At 36.7% G+C, this 20,787-nt stretch overlaps 1 protein-coding gene across 2 annotated transcripts in view; it reads left to right on the top strand.

The window, feature by feature from the left end:
* Window positions 1–10,155: 10,155 nt before the first annotated feature.
* The window catches only part of LOC134667260 (dopamine receptor 2-like), a 177,527-nt gene continuing 166,895 nt past the window's right edge, over window positions 10,156–20,787 (top strand). For both annotated transcript variants that reach the window (XR_010098619.1, XM_063524604.1), the window contains exon 1: window positions 10,156–10,668. The gene's annotated coding sequence lies outside the window, so the exon portion shown is untranslated. The remainder of the gene's footprint in view (window positions 10,669–20,787) is intronic.

Genomic DNA, 20,787 nt, shown 5'->3' on the forward strand with positions numbered 1-20,787 from the left:
TCTTTAAGAGATTTCAAGGCCTTGTTAATGCAACGCTGGTAGACAGACGCAGCATTCCGTAACCCGAACGGCATTGCCAGATACTCATATTGACCCTCGGGGGTTACAAAAGCAGTACGTTCAACCGAGTCAGGCTCTACTAGTATCTGGTGATAGCCGGATGCCATATCCAGTGAGGAAAAGTAATGGGCCCCGGTAAGGCGATCTATTTGATCGTCAATCCTCGGAAGAGGATAGTGCTCCGGACGTGTGTTTCCATTAAGTTCCCTATAATCGACGCACATCCTGTCAGAGCCGTCCTTCTTTTTCACTAACAGGATGGGACTTGCGAAAGGAGAAGAGCTTTCACGAATAACACCCGCTTTTAATAGTTCTTCTACTTTACCTTTGACGATATCTTTTTCCGCGACAGAGAGCCTATACGGCCTACGTTGGACGGTTTTATGTGGATCAATCGGGTCAATTTTTAAACTGCCGGTTTTTACGCGACGTGTTGGGATACCTTCAATGAAGTATTCGCTGTACTTTTTCAAGATATCTAGCAACTCTTCTTTTTCCGCGCCTACAAGATCCGTATCGATCTCGCCTAGATCAAAGACTCGTGTACTATTACACAGATTTGTCTCCTTACGGATAGAGAACCTAAGGCTATCACTGTCGATTTCGGCGTGAATACCTAGTGCTAATACATCTCTACCTATTATAATTGGTTCTGGCACCACATGGTCTGGCACGACATGAAATAGGAGGGGTAAGGTGATATCTTGAACTACCACCGTGCTCATGATTTGTTCAGTACAGCTAACATTATCTCCTATTCCCACTAGACAGACAGAGTCGTTATGCTTTGTGCCCGTTAGCCTTTCTTTAAAGCTACACTGAACCAATGAGCAGGCAGCACCTGTGTCAAAAAGGAATGAAATGACCTCACCAGACGATGTCGACAGGGTACCTCTGGCTGACCGCCGCTCGCAGATGTGGACCTCCTTGCGCGCAATAGTCTCACTCGCTGGTTTCTTCTTTCCGTCGGGGCAAGTGGTGCTGATGTGACCCGGCTTTCCACAGGTGAAGCAGATTTTCTCTTTTTCTTTGTCTGGTAGTTTTGTGGCTTCCTTTGATTTTATGGACTCGCGGCGCTTGCGGCAGTCTTCAATTTTATGTCCTCGATTGCCACAAAAGTGACAGGTGCCAGAAAAGCGAGCATCCGTCGCGCTATTTAAACGTGTCTTCTTTGAGTCCACTTCATTGGTTTCATGGTCATCATGGCGTCTCTTGAGTGATATACCACCAAGGATTCTGCAAAGCTGGGCTCTTGTTGAAATCACGTGCGAGTTCAATTCTCTGCGAATCAAAGGGTCTTTCTGTGACAGAACTGAAATAGCAAATCCTGTGACGACTTCTTCATTCATTTCCACCTTTGGAATACGTTCAATAAGATTCCATAGACGCGCAGCTGCTTCCGTAGCGGATTCCTTGCTTCCTATTTGAAACTTAAGGATATCATCAAAATAATCCTGCATTAGCATCTGACGGTTAAATTTAGCAAGCAACGTTTCTTTTATACGGGGCCATGTTAAGTCATCAGCTTTTAGTGTGGTGAGGCATTTAGCGGCGCGTCCCTTTAGAGCATGCGTTAGAGCAAGCAGTAGCTCGGGCCCGGCCAGATTACGGCTATTGACTACGATTTCGGTCACGTTGCACCAACCTTGTATGTCTGCGTCGGTTTCGTCCGGGTCGAACTTGACAAGCTTTGCTTGAGCATGGCCTGAAGGTGTATTCTGCGTTGCCGCGAGTAGGCGAGATAAAAGTGTCTCCATGTTGCCAAAAAAATTTGCCGTTCCGTTGTCCGTCCTCGGGGGGTCGACGGTTACGTTACCCTGAATATCAGGCCCTCGGCATCCCACTTCTGATAAAGGCACATAATTGTGATCATTCCGTACACCTTTATTCGAGGAATTCATTTTGGTGGGTATTCGGGCTAGGAGACCAGGTTCGTCGAAATAAAAGTTGTTCCGAATAGCTTTTCAAACGTATAATCGAATTCAGAATTAAATTACACTGGTAACACAGTATTTGACACAGATTAATTTCGATTAGAATTAAAATGGCGTTCCACCGTAGCACGTGAGGCGCGAGCGCATCATGGCGACGTCCAAATCACAACTGTCACTCTAATCAACATGGCCGCCACCCCAGCGCTCGGTGTTACGTCACATTGACAGCTGTCACATTTCGTTCGGAAATCAAACAGGCGATACTAGCGCCACCAAGCCAATTCTCTTGATGCGCCGTCATATTTATAATCGTAAGTAAACAATAATATTTAATAGATTTTAGAAATTTTCTTCACCCAGCTTTCAAAGTTATCCTAATATCCTAATTTCCTAATGCACCTTACTAGTTAAATAATTATGTACTGACTGCTAAATACGAAGTTTTGCTATCGTAGGTACATAATTATATATACTTTTCTAGAGGAGGCATAATAAATAAATCCTAAACATAATAAACCTATAACATTTCTTTTCCATAAGAAGAAATGCACAATATTATCAGACACCATGATGAATATGGGATTCAATAATACGTGACCCATTTTTTATGTGCCGTTAACATTTTTGAGGGTAGTTTTTAGAATAATTTAAAATGGTGAACGCTATTTACGAGATCGACATACACAGTGCCGCTATGTTTTCATAAACGTCAAAAATTCAATCGTGAAGACTTACATAATTTGCGACGGAAGTATTTATTTATTCATGAAAATTATGATTTTCTTGTGACCTCTTTTTCACTTGCCCTAGTTTACTGCGTGTTTCCGCCAGTCGCTACCTACTAACACACCTGCAGGTCATCTCGCGCTCTCGTCGTTGTCTTTTTGGATTAGCCTCTGCTATACTCTGGGCCCGATTCGGATTTTGAAATAGACATCTATAAGATATCTTTTAGACATCACCAAGATACGATAACGATATGTTTCAGATCTAACCTGTCAAATTTGACATTTGCGCGATTCTGGAGATACTCTTGAACGATTTCCACAGGATATGACTTAGAAATCCAATTCACATCTAAATAGATATCTAACATAAAAGTGACATTGGTTGCCCGAATTGCGCTGCAAAAGAGAACTAGTTGATATCTAAACTATAACGTATCTAGAATGGATCTAGTACGTGTCGTCTCTTGTGAATATCTTGAAGTTCGAATACGGCAGTCTGTATCTTTAGGTATTTAAATAAAAGTAAACAAACAATTTGTAAATTTTCAGGTAGTTGGAGGCCTTGATCTGAACGACCTGACTTTAACCTACTTTATTTGATCATGTAATGTTTTCATCTACCGTAAACTGGCTTAAGGAGGCATTTGAGGGTAGATTTTGTTTACTTTTATTTAAATACCTAAAGATACAGATTTAGGGTGGAGCAGACTCCGTCTAAGCTAACTTTTATACCGACTTCAACATAACAACGTGAGGAAGTGTCATTATAAACGTTATATTCTCATAGAAATGTTATATGTACTTATGTATTAACACTTGCAAATGCGATAGAATTGGCTTGGTCCGAATTGAAGTCGGTTCTTTTATTTATTATAACAATTTTATTTATCTTATTGATTTATCATGTAGGTATGCTTTTTAGTTTAGTTGTGTATTATTAGTCAAACCAAGATAACTCTGCAGCAATTTCTATACCACAGACGTGTAGGTTTTCAAAATTTCATAGAAGTTTGGCGTATAAAATAACACTGGTAAGTCGTGGGTACGTCTGTGGCATAGTCTGTGGTATATAAATCGCTGCAGAGTTATCTTGATCTGACTCTAGCTAGACAAATGTAATGTCAAGGTCATTTAATATATCTCCCGGGTATCTTTCCCGGGTGTTTGCACCCTAAAGGAGCTCGGGTATCGATTGGAGAACTACTTACGGCTCAATTCGGGATATGAATGAGATATTAACTAGATACTCGTACGATATAGTAAAGATATGTGACGTTCCACGGAAAAAGGTATCTTATGGCGGCTGGCGCTTACGTCGCATATCGTCGGCGTTAATAATAGCGTAGGCGTCAACCGCCACAAGGTACCTTTACCCGTGGGACGTCACATATCTTTACTATATCGTATCTAGTTAATCTCTAATACATTTCCCGAATCGCGCCGCTACTCTCATGGTGTATTTAGGAAGCAAACGATCAGACGACTCGGCGGATGGTAAGCGATTACCGTCGCCCATGGACGCTCACATTCACCAGAGGGGTTGTAAGTGCGTTGCCAGCATTTAAGGTGCAGTAAGTTCGTTTTTCTTTAGCGTTAGAAATAAGGTAAACAATCTTGATGTGTCTTTTAATTGAAAAACTTAAAAATAAGTCACGGCAAATATTTAACAATTATGAATCTAATACGATCATTTATATTCTTCTGCTTTCATAAGTAATAGTTACTGATTTTTATAAAGCGTTTTTCAATTAAAAGACTTGTCAAGATCAGTTACCTTCTTTCTAATGCTAAAAATACGAACTATAAAGTGAGAGAAGAACCTGCCGGGCTAGCACATGATCGGCGGGACAGTATCTCGCGGCGAGATAGACTACGCGTCTTTTTCTACCTATGTTAATTAAAGAGGGACGGGTAGTCTATCTCTCCGTTTGATACTGTCGCGCCAATCATGTGCTAGCCCAGCTGAGGGCCTTAAGGTTTTTTTTAAAGGTTTTAATGTCGTACCGTTCCGAAATACCGCAAGCGACAGTTTCATTTCACAGTTAAGTAGTTGTGTTTTATTAGAATTGCTCAGTTTGGATTCCTCAAAATTTTATTTTATCTAGTTGATGATGAGATTGTGTATATAAAAAAGAGAGATAAAGAACGAGGGAGAGAGAGAGAAGAAATAGAAAATATCATGATCCTAGGACCTACAAGACGTGAGGATGAACTTAAAGGTGGAAGAACTGGTGGGCGAGCCCAACATCATCGGCGAGAGCAAGGCTGCTCGACTTCGCTGGCTCGGAGAGTGGAGAGGATCGTGCGGCCAAAAGAGATTATAGCCTGGGTACCGATGGATCGACGAGGTCCAGAAAGACCTGTGTGGCATACAAGCGGCTGAATGGCATCAGATCGCACAGGATAGGACCGAATGGCGAAATCTAGTATCGGAGGCCAAGATCCACCTCGTGTCGCTGAGCCAGCGAAGTAAGTAAGTATGTTCCAAACCAAAACCTTCGAGTCAGTGTTCGAACCTATACCTCCGCCCGGTTCGGAAGTAGCACGCCTTAACCACTTGTCTACCGTGCTTAATCACTGATGTTATTAGTATTTTTTTACTGAATAATAAAGATACAGACAGGAATATTTTTTTCATTGACCTAAATCCTCCAGTGTTATCTATGGCAGTATACTGATAAGATAAACAAATGAGTTTCACATTCAGTAGTATAAGTTCTGTTTTTAAATATAGCTCGTGAGGGACAAAAAGCAACGTATTTATTAGATATAAAACTCCCTGGCTAAAAGTTTCACACACTGTATAATATACAGTGTGTGAAATGTATATTAAGGTCTCAGTAGCCAAGTAGATGGTCATGCTTCTCATGTTACCTGCAAAAGCGGTCCTGGTTGAGAATCCCGTTAAATTTTTTTGTTTATGATTTGAGCATATAGGGTATAACTGAGTAATAATAGTAGATTGTTAACCAAGGGATGAAAGGCACTCATTTCTGCCGAGGTAGTCTGTAGTGATAGCGCCAATAGTCCGAGGCTGAAATTATGCCTTTCACCCGAGTTAAACACTCTACTGTTCATTTCGAATATGAAGAAAGTAAAATGCATGTTTTTTTTTTAAAGTATACCATTTTATAGTATTTTTTTAGAGTACTGTCAATTAACAATTTAGGAAAAAGTATCGTTATTTATGGACTGGGGAGTCAAATATCAGAATGGAAATGAAAAAAAAAAAATGGAATGTATAACGAATCCATTTATCGTAAAAAAAATAGTTAAAAAATCGTACTCGAAGCCTGAAATGCTCTTGTGCAGAAACATATCATTTTCTGCACACCTTTTACTTAGAACAACAATGATACTCTTTCAGAGCATGAGAAATGAAAATGTTTTTCTATCATTATAGTTTTTCTCTAAATCTGATGTATCTCTATGTCTGTATACCGTAAAACGGGTGAAAAGACACGATTTTCAACTTCAAGGACGATTTTCACCAATAATCTAAATGATAAAAGTAAAATTTTAGACATCATTTTATGAGTCTTGGTTAGTTCTTCAATTTTGCATTTGTGAAATCAATTTTGACCCACCCAATTTAGAGAAAATCAAAGAAAACTGCCTGTTTTCTCCATATCCTTAAAACGGGGTCGATAGACACACGAAAGGGGTGAATAGAAATATGGAGTTTTAGTTGTCATAGGCATCGAATATGGTCATTATTATGTTGATACTCTATTAGTGGATGGCGCTGGAGCTAATATACGGCGTTGCATGAACAAGAGATTTCCTTTGGCAGGATTGGTCCTTAGGACCCAGGGATGGATTCAAGAAGTGGAGCCACCGAATTTTTGATGTAAATTTTTAGGGGTGGGGGCTCTCAACTTGATCTTGATATCTGTATCATTTAAGCTACTAGGTCAAGTTTGGTATCGTTTCCGTATAAATCGGGGGTGCCGAATTCATTTGTGATATCATAATGACACCATTCCGAAGTAAAAACACATAAAATATGAAAAAAATACTTTTTTTTAAATTCCTCTTCACGCTTAAACTGCTGAACCAATTTAGTTAAAATTTGGTACAGAGATAGTTTGAGTCCCAGGGAATAATATAAATCTCAATAATTATCCCTTAAGGGTGTGAAAAGGGAGGAGGAAATTTGTATGGGGATTCAATAACCGCTGAACCGATTTAGATAAAATTTGGTATAGAGATAGTTTGAGTCCCAGGGAAGAACATAGGATAGTTTTTATTCCAAAAAAAAAATACCTTAAAAATGAAAAGTAAGGTGTAGGATTGTATGGGAAATCAATAAACGCTAAACCGATAAACTTGACTTAGAACCTAAACTTAAAGAATTATTAACCTCAAACGTCGCAGACGCTTGTTTAAGCGTCTGCGACACCCCCCACCCCACCTCAAAAATCTGGGTGGCTCCACTTCTTAAATCCGTCCTTGGGTCCAATCCTGCTAAAGGAAATCTCTTGTTCATTCAACGCCGTGGTTGACCTTTTTTTGCTCTGAGCAAACACAACTATATTGGCAAATAGTATATATATCTATTAAACAGTTATTTGATACAAAAATATTTTTTCGTGTCTTTTAACCCCCAAGGCGTGTTTTTTCACCCCTTTGTGGTATCTAATCACCCCCTATTCCGTAACTATTCACCCCATATGCGTGTACATTGACCCCTTTTTCACGTAATTTCAATTGCTTGTTGATAGTTTATTGCAAAAAAATGCTTCATTATAGAGAAAATTGGTGATATTATTTATTATTTAGGTACTACATATACTATATTTATTACCAGGCTAGCTAACTTTAACTATGTTAATGTCACTACGTTTACCGCTAGAACAAAGTTCAGACAGGCTTCATTTATTACCTCGGTGAGGCCTTCCTTTAGAGTCAAAAAAATTTAACTTTTAGGCAGTTTGATTTACTTCTTTCGGTATCAATGTAGAGAATAAATAGTCTACTATAAACGTATTCCAAAAAATCTGATTTTAGAGATGTACGTTATGAAATAAAACAACTTGAAAGAAAAAGTTCAAAATTTCTCTATTCACCCCGCGATTTCTGTTGACCCCGTTTTACGGTACTTCATATTCTTCTTCCTCGCGTTATCCCGGCATTCTGCCACGGCTCATGGGAGCCTGGGGTCCGCTTGACAACTAATCCCATGATTTGACGTAGGCACTAGTTTTACGAAAGCGACTGCCATCTGACCTTCCAACCCAGAGGGTAAACTAGGCCTTATTGAGATTAGTCCGGTTTCCTCACGATGTTTTCCTTCACCGAAAAGCGACTGGCAAATATCAAATGATATTTCGTACATAAGTTCCGAAAAACTCATTGGTACGAGCCGGGGTTTGAACCCGCGACCTCCTGATTGCAAGTCGCACGCTCTTACCGCTAGGCCACCAGCGCTTCCGCTAGGCCACCAGCGCTTCGGTACGGTACTTCATATTGATCTATGAATTATATATTTATTTATTAGTCTTTTATAGTAGTAAGTTACTATACCTAGACTATTAACTTAACAAAAATAACCTATTAACCTAACAAAAATAAACCGAGCATTTTCTATAACAATTTAGCAATTATGATATAAGTAAATATCTAATGGCATAAGAGGACTATTTTTAACGCACTAGTGAACAAAAGAATTTGGTGGACCTGAAGCTTTAATGGGCTTTAATGGGCCGGAAAACAATAAGTCTTAAGCGTAATTAGTAACTTATAATGGCATATATACCTGATCTATTTATTGGTACCTAGTACCTACCTTTAATTACATCCAGAGGTATAATCACAGACTATAATTGATATGGTTAGGAATCAACATTATTTTTATTAGTGTATAGTGGAAGTAGGTACATCGGTCTACTGAGTAATTTTGTAGGAAATTGTATAACTGTGTTTGAGTTTTTTAGGGTCCCGTAGTCTGTCTGCGTCCTTCGCGGCTTAGATTCTTATATATTAGATTAATATACAGTATAGTGATTTTTTTTCAACATCCATAATTACTCTGCGTAGTGATAGGTCATTCTGAATGGGACTTTTTAAAAAATAGGAGTAGAATAACATTTTTTGTTATTTACGAAATAGTCGCTATTATTAATAAAAGTACTAACTTTTATTTGTTTCCCTATATTCTATTACAATATAAAAAAAAACTTTTAATCACGTATTATTATGACGGACACGTATTGTCGCCCAACTACGGAACCCTACATTACATACTACCCAACTAGTAAGGCCCGATTTGACTGGTCTCGGAATTTAATGTTGACTGTTGTCAATTCATAACGTATTATTACATAAATAAGGTGACAGTCCATTTCCAACGACAGCTGCATTACTGTTCATTTTACTATGGAAATTGACAATGACAGCGACGCGTTCAGTACCGGTAGTGCAGCTGCGGTTAGAAATGGAATGTTACCAATAGGATACACAAAGCAGGCACGATGTCTATTAATTAAGACCCCACTACCTGCCTACGCGGGGAAAATGCTGGCGGGAGGCTGTATACCAAAAATGTGTCAACCCACATTTTTTGCAATAAAATGTCAACTTTAAGCGGTTTATTTTTAAGTTGACCTTTTATTTAGTTTACTAGTGTGGGTTAACACATTATTCCTTATCGGCATCTAGTTCAACGTCACAGCGATCAGAAAATAGATATGTTATTTTGTTAGCTATTTTTGTATGACTTTGTGACCTTTTCTTAACCTTATTAGAATAAAGATAAATCACCATATAAAATGCTAGCGAACCGTGCGAACTATTTAAAATGTTAAGAGACACACGAACCGCTTTCATTTTAAACGGATATTTTGAAATAATAGATGGACTTGCTGGAACTTGAATTTGATGAGCGAGAAATTGTAAATTGTAAAAGGAGAAAAAGTCATAATAAATAGGTATAAAAAAATCTGTATTGAGACCAAAAATTGCAGTAAAAAATATAGTAGTACCTATACTCGTAACATATGTATATCATTTTTATGTGTATGGTTCTTTTCTTTTAATTTGTAGTTTCACAGTGCCTTAGTTTTGTACTGTAATGCTGTTTTACTTATTTGATCAATAAATAAATAATATCTCCTCTTGCACTTTTGATTGGCGCATTAGTAATAATAATAAAATAACAATTAGATAACAATAATCGGTGTTACATTTCATTAGTATCAAAAGTGACTCTACGTGTTGGCTCCGGCTCTCCGCATGTCCCAAATGTCCGGAACACACTGGAAAATGATTCTATGATGGGTAAATATATACAATAGGTAATAATACATTTTACTGGTAACAGAATAATGTTTGAAAATAAATAACTTATAGACTCTCAAGGTACATGTACCACTGCGCTACGCTGTAAACACTTACCCGCACAGAAAACAAAACCATATTCCACGTGAAATGCTTTTAACTTTTTTCTACGAGAATTATCCATAGAGCATATTTTATGAAAGTCTTCAGTTTACAGTGCATATAAAGTGTGGGCGACAGATTGCGCATGGAGCGGCGCATAAGCGAAGCGAGCTGCCAGCACCAAAATCGCTAGTAGCTTCTCGGAAAGCATCGCTGCCGCGTCACCTCAGCCGCCATTTTCCTTTCCCCCGTTTCCCGCGCAAAGTAACGAACTTATAGCAACCATAAACTTGAATGCAGATACGAAAATAAAAAATATGGGCGATGAAAATTATTCTGTATTATTCTGTTATGGGGAATAAACAAAAAAATAAGCAATAATGGATGTTTTGACTATGGAGCACTACTTTGGTATAAGGTGGAAATGAACAAGTGTCAGTAACTATATTAAATATTTGTTGTGAGTAGGTAATTGTCAACCCTTTTGCTCATATAGTATTATACTTAGTGTAATAAAACATTGAAGTGATGTGTAAAGTTCTGGTGCTTACTTATTCGCATCGGAGGTAAGTACAAACTTAAATAAAAAATAATATATGATATTTATCTGTGTGATTACTGGTGAATACCATAGTGATATTTCTGTATAAATCATAATCGTCACTTTATACTTCTTGTTTCTTATTAGGAATTAATTAAATGATTTAATACATCATTTTGACGTGGAATATGTTTTATGATTATATTAAAAAATACCATGAATAATTACCATTGTGCTAACAATAATAAGTACATTAGCATAGTTAATTTATGTAGTAATTATTATATACTTGCGTTATAAATTACGTTCTTCTACCTATGTAAGTACGTATATTGATTAAGTAAAATTCAAAAATATAACTAAAATTAATTATACCTTAATTAATTATATAAAAGGCTTCAGTCAGACTACTTATTGCAAGCTTTTATCATTATAGGTAAGTACTAACAAAATAATAGTGACGACTCGCGTTTGCATATTAGATAGTGTTGTTAGTTGCTATCTGTCCTATAATATGAAGTACTTGTGTTTCATCTATAAAGATGTGATTGATTATAATTAAAGCCACTAGTTTTCTAATGGTAGTTAAAAAAATATCAACCAAAATATTAAATAAATATTTAGCTGGTTCTATGAAATGGAAAGTACTTAACATTTTATATTTTGTTTTTCTCTAGTGTTGTAAGCTTTTCTTTTATTATTGTATGTAACTATTCCTGTACATACCCAATTTTCATTCATTTTAGAGAGCATCAGAAGCATAAAATTTTTGGAAAAGCACAGCTCTTCGTTAGAACTCTTGTAGTAAAAATCAATAACGCCATTGAATACATACGTATATGTATATGGAAGAGTCTCAGTTATGGTAATCTTATCTCGATAGTTCCCAGAGCCCTGGTATTAATGTCATGGGAAGATTTACTGACCTCGTATATACGCGAAGGCTCCGACTTGGCGAAATGCCAAATACATTTTTTGTTAAATTTTTTGCGAGAGCATTTGGAGAAATAAATTCTTGGCAAGGTCACCCTTTTGATTTGTATGTCATGCGATTAAGCTTATCAGTCATGTCATGGTGCTAATTTGTTGTTTAGGTTGGTTTAATGGCACGGATAGGGTAGGAGGTACCTATACTAATTACGCACCGTAAACCAACCCAACAGTAATCCATTACATCTATGGACCACAGTTTCATATGTAACCAAACCGTACGTGTATTTTTTGTTTTGTTTAAGTTATCACGCTGATTTCACGCTTAAACAAAAATATTCAAGTTAATTTTGGACCATATTTGGGAGATATTGGACTATATAATCGGGTGGATTTTCTGCTTTTTCATTTTTTGCATATTAGCAAGCGTGGGTTCTTAAATGGGAATGTTTTGTGTGTATACTTTAGGTTTTAGGTAACACATAAAAGTATTACTGTCATGGACATAGATTTTCAAATTTGCAGGACATTGCATAGCTGTTCACATTTAATGTTAAATTTAAACGAGAGATATTCATGCTGCTGTTAAATATTTCATCTTATTAACACATTCCTTGTCCATGGTATGCCAGCCGATACTAAGACGGAATTACCGAGCTACATTATCTTAAAATAATAATATAAAACAAGTAAATTAAAGAATAACGATTAAGTAACAAATAATAGGTATGTAAAATGTCAGTCACGTTACTTTGTCATTAATTACCTACAATTAATAATAAATATAATAATAGGTAATTTTGGACACGGCGCGTATAGTACGTCGATTCCTCACTCTGCGGCCCTGACCACCGGCAGCTTGGGCCCTGCCCCGCTGCCGGCGGCACCCTAGGTTAGGTTTTTTATAATGTGTTTATAATTTTTTTTATTGTTTTGTAAGTGTTTTTATATTTTACTTTTATATTCATATTATAATTAACCTAACTTAAGAAGAAAAATAAATAAAGAGAATATAATAATAACATATATATGAACGGGTTCCAGCAGGCGTTCTACATGACATAAAAACTCTCCAAGGGGCCTCTACGTGTTGGATCTGTGTCCCCACGCAAGCCTATAAAAAAAACCGGGATTTACAGGCCCGTGATTCCAAAAAAGGAGATACACATATATATGTAATGTGTACATATATATTATTTAAATATATATGCCTATTACACCTATAACTAGTGCCTACGTCAAATCATGGGATTAGTTGTCAAGCGGACCTCAGGCTCTCATGAGCCGTGGCGAAATGCCGGGATAACGCGAGGAAGAAGAAGATATAATATTTAAATATATCATATGATAATCATCAGCCATCCCGGCATTATTGGTAACAACTTCCAGCGTTTGACGGGACGTTCATGAATATTAAAATATGTTTCATTAGAGCAGCGCTAAGCTGTGCATGAGTTGGGAATAACTCACTTCGCAACTGCTTCACTCCTTCGCACGCCCTGGGGTACGAGATACTTCTATAATATAATATATGCAAGTATTTTATTAGGTACTCCATCGCTTTTTAAAATATTCAGTACTGATGTTTTTACGAAAACCATTACATACATACCGTTCAGTAACCATAACTCTCATTTTACTGCGCCGTAGTCGGGTAAAATATACAGTATGTAACTGAACGAAAAGCAATTACTCAAACCCGTTAATTCGAGGTTGGTCCCATAGTAAAAGTTGCTCAGTATGACCTAACGGGTTTGAGTAGGTAATTGCTTTTCGTTCAGTTACATACTGTATACTTAGATATACGAGTACACTTTCTGTTAAAATTTATACGATTAAGGTGGTTCGCCTAGGTTACTCAAAACTTAACTCTCGCTAGATGGCACCACTTTTGCAAATTTTCAGATTTAATTTTTTTGTGAAATGGTCTTGGTATTTGTATACTTAAAAGTATGTTTCGCGCACTCTTTAAGTAAATATTGAACTATTAAAATAAACATTGAATACTTCATTGTGCAAAAACCACCTTTTTAATTCGACGGAGTGTTGCTGTCACGCTCTTTCCTACTATTACTCACACATGCAAACAGTGTTTCCGTGATCCTTGTAGTAGACAATTTCACACAACGTAAGTATGTTGCAATAGCGTAACGGTATGTTCGTGGAAATACGTGCAAAAGGATTGGGGTTCAAGACTGATGCGAGTAGGTAATTTCTTTTTGTTTCTCCTTTGTGTTATCTTACCTTTAAACGAGCAATTATTAGATATATAATTATTTATTTATATATTTGGATGATATCAGAAACGGCTCTAACGATTTAGATGAAATTTGCTATAAGGGGTTTGATCTCTTAGCTAGGTCTATGAGAAAACGCGCATTTTTGAGTTTTTATGTTTTGTAAGCTTTGGTCGGTCTCCCAGATATTCAATCTCCGCTTGGCAACTAATCCCAGAATTGGCATGCGCACTAGTTTTTACGAAAGCGACTGCCCTGACCTTCCAACCCAGAGAGTAAACTTATTTGGATTAGTCCGGTTTCCTCACATTGTTTTCTTTCACCGAAAAATAGGTATCGGTGTATAAATAGGTAGGTATCAAATGCTATTTCGTACAAAAGTTCGAAAAATAATTGGTACGAGCCGGGGTTAGAACCCGCGACCTCCGAATTGCTTTCCGCTAGGCCAGCAGCGCTTCCCCCACATACTCAGTGTTATCAGGTTTTTTTTTAAATCAAAAACTATTACTTATGAAAGCAGAAGAATATAAATGATCGTATTAGATTTATAATTGTTACGTATTTGCCGTAACTTATTTTTAAAATGTGTTTTCCAATTAAAAGACACGTCAAGATTGTTTACCTTATTTCTAATGCTAAAAAAAAACAAACTATAGTAATAATTGTGTTTTTCATTCATAGACAAAATCCATTATTTTTAACCAAAGGAAATTTTATACACTTCTTTTTAGGGTTCCGTACCCAAAGGGTAAAACGGGACCCTATTACTAAGACTTCTTAGGGTTCCGTACCCAAAGGGTAAAACGGGACCCTATTACTAAGACTTCGCTGTCCGTCCGTCCGTCCGTCCGTCCGTCCGTCCGTCTGTCACCAGGCTGTATCTCACGAACCGTAATAGCTAGACAGTTGAAATTTTCACAGATGATGTATTTCTGTTGCCGCTATAACAACAAATACTAAAAACAGAATAAAATAAAGATTTGAATGGGGCTCCCATACAACAAACGTGATTTTTGACCAAAGTTAAGCAACGTCGGGAGTGGTCAGTACTTGGATGGGTGACCGTTTTTTTTTGCTTTTTTTTTGTTTTTTTTTTTGCATTATGGCACGGAACCCTTCGTGCGCGAGTCCGACTCGCACTTGCCCGGTTTTTATTGCAGTGAGGATGTCCTGATCAAGGCCTGTTCACTTCCTAAGAAAGTTATGTCCCCAAATAATTGCGCATGTGTGCGCCTGTAGCTTCTATGTGTGCGTTGGCCTCCGAGAAAAAGTTGCGGGTAATAAAAATAAAAACATTTTTCTACAGCAACATTGCTCCCAACTCTGATTTAAATTATCACGAATTTTATATATTATTAATCATAAAACGGGACTTAAAACGCTTAAAACTTAATTATACGCGATTAAGTTTTAAAATTGAATATTTGCTTCCAACTATCTTTATCAATGTTCATAAAATATATGGAGGGTAGGTACGTCTACCCACCATAATACAAAAATATATTTGTCAATGACTTTGTCCAACTGCTGTGGTTAAAGTTCATAACGAAAATTTTATTTATTAAATCTATAAATAATAAATACAACGTAGCGGTACTACCACCTAAGACTGTAAGTCTGTACCTACATGGATTACAGCAATGCACATAGAAAATGTGCTAAATGCGGAGCAACGGCTGTTGAAGCAGCCAGAGTGAAATTTACAGCTTTAGTGGGTTCAGAAGGAGCCGAGTCATAACGCATCTGGAAAGCGTATTAATTAACCGTGAAGAAATGTAGGAATACAAGTTGGAAATCTGTGTAAAATGCCGTGTGTAAAGTGTAGTGTATCTGTGTGTAAAGTGTAATAGGTAGGCACGCATCATGTTAATTGTATTATACTGAAAACTTTGTGAATGCGCTTTATTAATGTCTATTTCTTTATTAAGTTGCCAGTTTTCAGTGTATATTTCTATATGTAAAACATTTTTTAATAATTAATACAATGATATAAACATAAACATGCCTTTTATTTAAATCAATTGATAATACCACAAACAAGGGTTTATTTGCACCTTTCATATATTTCGTGATATGAAGATAACAAATATGTTTATCAACAGAATTACTATATACCTACCAATACCCGCCAGGCTAAACCGGTTGTCAACTTTAGTTCCATTGGTACACAAAGACGGCGCCACTAGTATAAACGTATAAACGGTTGGGGACATTTTTTTGTATGGAGTTACCGTTCTTCTCCTAGTGAGTATTATATTCTTTGGTCCTGATTGTAAAAATCAGAGAGATTAGGAAGAGTATAATTTCTAATTATCTTTGTAAAAATAAAAGAATACGTGTAGCCCATACTTAATAATCGATTTATGATAGTAAGAAAAATTAAATAAAAATAAAAAAACAATACTAAATTTAGGTGTAACAAAAATACAAAAAGTTATGTTCCAGCATACAATGACTGGGGATCGAACCGGGAATCTTCCGTTTGCAAGCAAAAAAGCAACTGTTTGCATAACACGCCATGATAGTTCTTAGCTAAGCTGACGAACTTCTCGCTTAGGTCAATTAACTACCTGTCAAATATCAGTGTCAACAAAACTGCACTAAACATGACGGCACTCCAAATTCGAGCCGTGGTCAGCCCGGCAACGTCTGAAATGGTATGGCAACGTCGCAAATGTATCTGTACACGACATTTGTGACACACACATACGTAAAATTGATGAAAAGTTAACTATGATTTTTGCATGATTTCTGTATGAAACATTGTTTTCCTGTTAATTTCGCGCAAACGAATATTCGAAAGAAGATAAATGTGGAAATATTTGTGTACTAATAGTGTGTAGTTACTTAATGAGCTTTGATTGAATTTTGTATGAAAAGCGAACCACCTTAAGTTTTGTTTTTATAACAAAAACAAAACACAATGTTTGGTGTTTTGAATAAAAAAGGAAGTAACTTAAAGACCAGTTTAAATTTCGTTGACCTGAATAAAATACAAAAAATAGGAATTGGTAAAATACTGCTTGCCTACACACACACACACACACAAAACATTACAGGTACAAAACTGTTCTACTGGCTAACACGCTACTATCGAATACACTTTTTTTTTTTCAAGTGCTTCAGCTGAGCAGGCTGACTTTTAGTGATTGCTGGGAATAAAATTCAGTTTTGCCGCCTGCTAGCGGGGTAGAAATGTAAAAGGGGTAGTTCTTAAATTTTGTCCAGACATTTTTGATAACTTTTGTTCGGTTTTAATTTAGAATTAGGTTCATTTCCCATATTTGTACTAACCTAATCTACAATTTTTAAGGCACAGTTTAAATAAGAGTTCGTTACTTAGTAATTCCGAATAATTTAAATAAAAATGACATTCGAAAACGTATGCTTTTTTACACTTCCCTAGTTAAATTATATAATCTTCTGAATATGTATTTTTATATGTGTTAATTTTATGTACTGAGAAAACTTTTTTCTTCAGTATATTTGACGTCTATTGTAGCTTATATTTTTCTTTATATTATTATCGTACCCATTTGAGCCTTTTATTTGTACTTTTTAAAATTATTTCTTTACTGAACACTCATTACATAATTAATTGTGACTTTCCATCACAGAAAGGTCCTTCTGCTTCAAGTGCAAGAATATAAGGACCATTTCATCTGACATTAGAATAGAATAGAAATTCTGATAAAGAGGTCCTTATTATAGATGAAGCAAAAGGACACTTCTTTGATGGCAAGCCGCAATTATTACTACGTTTTTAAAACCAACCTTTGTTACACAGGACAAAACAAAAAAGATACGAGGAAACTAAATTAGAGAACGACATTCGACGGAAGCGAACCTGGCTGGTATTGTTGCTGTAACAATAAGGCTGTCGGTCGTGTTAACTGCAGGTTTCACATCTGCTAGTGTTCCTACTTTATTACACGACACATCCAATCGGTGGCAAACCAGCGTACAGCCATACAGCGTAAGGGATTTATGTAGCCTATAGACGCCTGCAACATTAGCCTTGTCTCACGCTTGCTAACCCTTAGAAAACCTGTAATTTTTTAAGTCTTAAGTCTGCAGAAGGATTTCATTCCGTAACCGGAGCGTTTGAAAAAGGACCTCCGTTGCTACCGCACTACATATCTCCTTAATATTTTGTTTTTTTTTTTTACAATTAATTTACTGACTCAGTAGAATGAAAACACCTACTCGTAGGCTTTCTAATCTTGGAACTTACACCGGCGATTTTAAGCCCCCTCCAGACTATGCGCGTGAATCGCGGGCGAAGCCGCGAACGCGAGTGTGGAGTCGATTTCGCTGTCTGCGAAATTCGACTCCACACTCGCGTTCGCTTTAGGTTAGGCTTTTAAAAGGTACCTATCAATCACCTGGCTATTCTAAAATCAAAACGAGTTTGAAAGTAAGTATTACTGTTCTGGAGATACAATTTATTTCGTTTGTTTAAATTATGTGCATAACTGAAAACCGGGTTTGAGACACAGAATGTGAACACGTAAATTGAAACGTTCCAGGAGTAAGCACCTCTAGATTTATGTGTTCCACTTAAAGCATATCTGTCAAAGTAACGTTGCCTGTCAAAATATTACGTCAAGCGACGACGTTTCTGCGTTCGCGCTTTTAAACTGTGGCTATTGTTAAGGGAGGAAAATAATGTGATAAGGGTAGGTAATTAATGACAGCGTTTGTAACATTATTAAAACGCGTTATTATAATATTGGATAAAATTGACTGCCTGAATAACATACTATTGAGAGGTATCTAAATATAGTCGATGCTTATACATTTGTATTTAATGTCTTGAAACTACTGTATCGCTTGAATTAAAGGTTATGACACTGATTGTGGTTACTGGTTACCATTCTTAATCGGACCTTACTGAGCTGGAGGAGCTACTTCGTGAATCTTCCGTTGATATCGGACATGGCCTGTTTGGCTCGTCTGTATCCAGCCTGGTTTAGCCAGCGTTTGCCTCCTTGTTTGTGCGTTCTAAAGAGCAGCAGTGAGTGTACCTTGCGGAAGGGTGTCAGGAGAATTGGTTGAGGGTCATTGCCCCCGCAGCAGCACCTGATCCATGCCCGGCAACTTGGTTCGCAGCCATCCACCGTGTTCCTTAATTCATTGAAGGGGCGCTTTGTATTATGACATACCATTGTTACTCCTACGTGGCATCCGTGTATGAGTATATAAAAAAATCGAATGATGTGTTGCACGTTGTTTTTATTGAATTTATTTTTCACATTTAGTTACATACCTATATGTACCCCCCTATATTTCATTTTTTTAGCATTAGAAATTAGGTAAACAATCTTGATGTGTCTTTTAATTGAAAAACGCAGTTTAAAAATAAGTTACGGCAAATATATAACAATTATGAATCTAATACGATCATTTATATTCTTCTGCTTTCATAAGTAATAGTTTTATATTTTTATAAAGCGTTTTTCAATTAAAAGACATGTCAAGATCGCTTACCTTCTTACAAGTTCTTTCTACTGCTAAAAAAAACGAACTACAATAAAACATATATTTTTATAAAAGTAACCTTTAAAACTAAATAGCGGCTCATAAAATACGCACATGTTCCAAATTTCATAAAAAATGTAAAATGCCTGTGAAATACGAACAGACAGACGGACATGACGAAGCTATAAAGGTACCGTTTTTGCCATTCTAGCTACGGAATCTTAAAAAGTGAGGTTCTTTTGCTTTAACTTGTCTAATATCAGTGGAACGTTTTATCATGAGGAATGTGCCTATCACCAGGTTTTCTTACCTATACTTAAAAATTGAAAAAAAATAGGCTAAAAACCACATTCGACACTGTAAAAAGAGCACATTAAATCCTTTTTATAACTAACAAGTAAAAAGCCTTTAGGAAGCCCGCAGCCGTTCACAAGTCAGTAAACGTCGATAGTTTCTCAGAATCATGTTCTAGCCTTCGAGGCGCCGGAGTCCAATTATTATACCCGCGCCCTATAATTCAGGATTAAATACGTCCTTTCAGAAGTTCAAAATAAACTAGGTATAGCACAGAACGGTCGAGTTACAAGGCGTAAAACGTCTCATAAACTAATAAGTAGTTACAATACGTTAGTATATCAAAGTAAATCTAACCTCGAGTCGTAAAATTTTAAGAGCTACGCTTTGTCGATGGAGTCTGACTAATGTGCTTACCTACTGGAATATAGTCAGGTAAAGTTTGCGCGCCATCTGCGAGGATTAGAGTAGAGATGGTGAACGGGAGGGAGCCGAACCATAAGAGTTTGTGCCTTAGACCTTTGTGCTTAGGAGACATAAGATCGATCTTAGAAAAAAATGTATTTAAGAATTCCGGATTTGGAACGAACGTTGAAACGGAAACAGGTCAAATCCATGGAGTATCAGAGCAGAGTTCATTTTAATACTGGTCGATATGGCTAATTCCGTCATAAGGGTTATTCCGTCCACTAGCGTTTTTCTCGAACAACGAACAAAATTTATAATTTCATCGACAAATGATTGCTTTTAGTTTCAGCAATTAAAAGCAAACGTTTTTTTTCCTGCAATTGATAATCAAAGAAATATACGGACGGAATAGGCCCTATGACCGAATTAGGCAGGAATGTAGGTACTAATATTAGCAACATAGATAATTATAACATTTTATCATCAATAGAACCGGATCGGTTAAGATTTATTCTATTTAGTCAACCAATGAAGGCAAATTCCTATAGGATAAACGGATCCACATGCGCAAGTCACGCGTCCGGAAAGCATACAGTTATATGATGTTTTTTTGTCAAGTTAGAGTATGCAGGTAAAACACATACATAATATGTTATTACAATCAGAATGCGCCTCCTGGATGGATGTGTATTTATTTAGTTAAAATAATTAAACTTAGTAGCTCATGAATCAACAAATCAACTTAAAATATTTACATTAATGTGAAATCAGCTATAGGGATGTTTGGATACAGT

This window comes from Cydia fagiglandana, chromosome 1 (assembly GCF_963556715.1).
Source record: "Cydia fagiglandana chromosome 1, ilCydFagi1.1, whole genome shotgun sequence".
Classification (NCBI taxonomy): domain Eukaryota; kingdom Metazoa; phylum Arthropoda; class Insecta; order Lepidoptera; family Tortricidae; genus Cydia; species Cydia fagiglandana.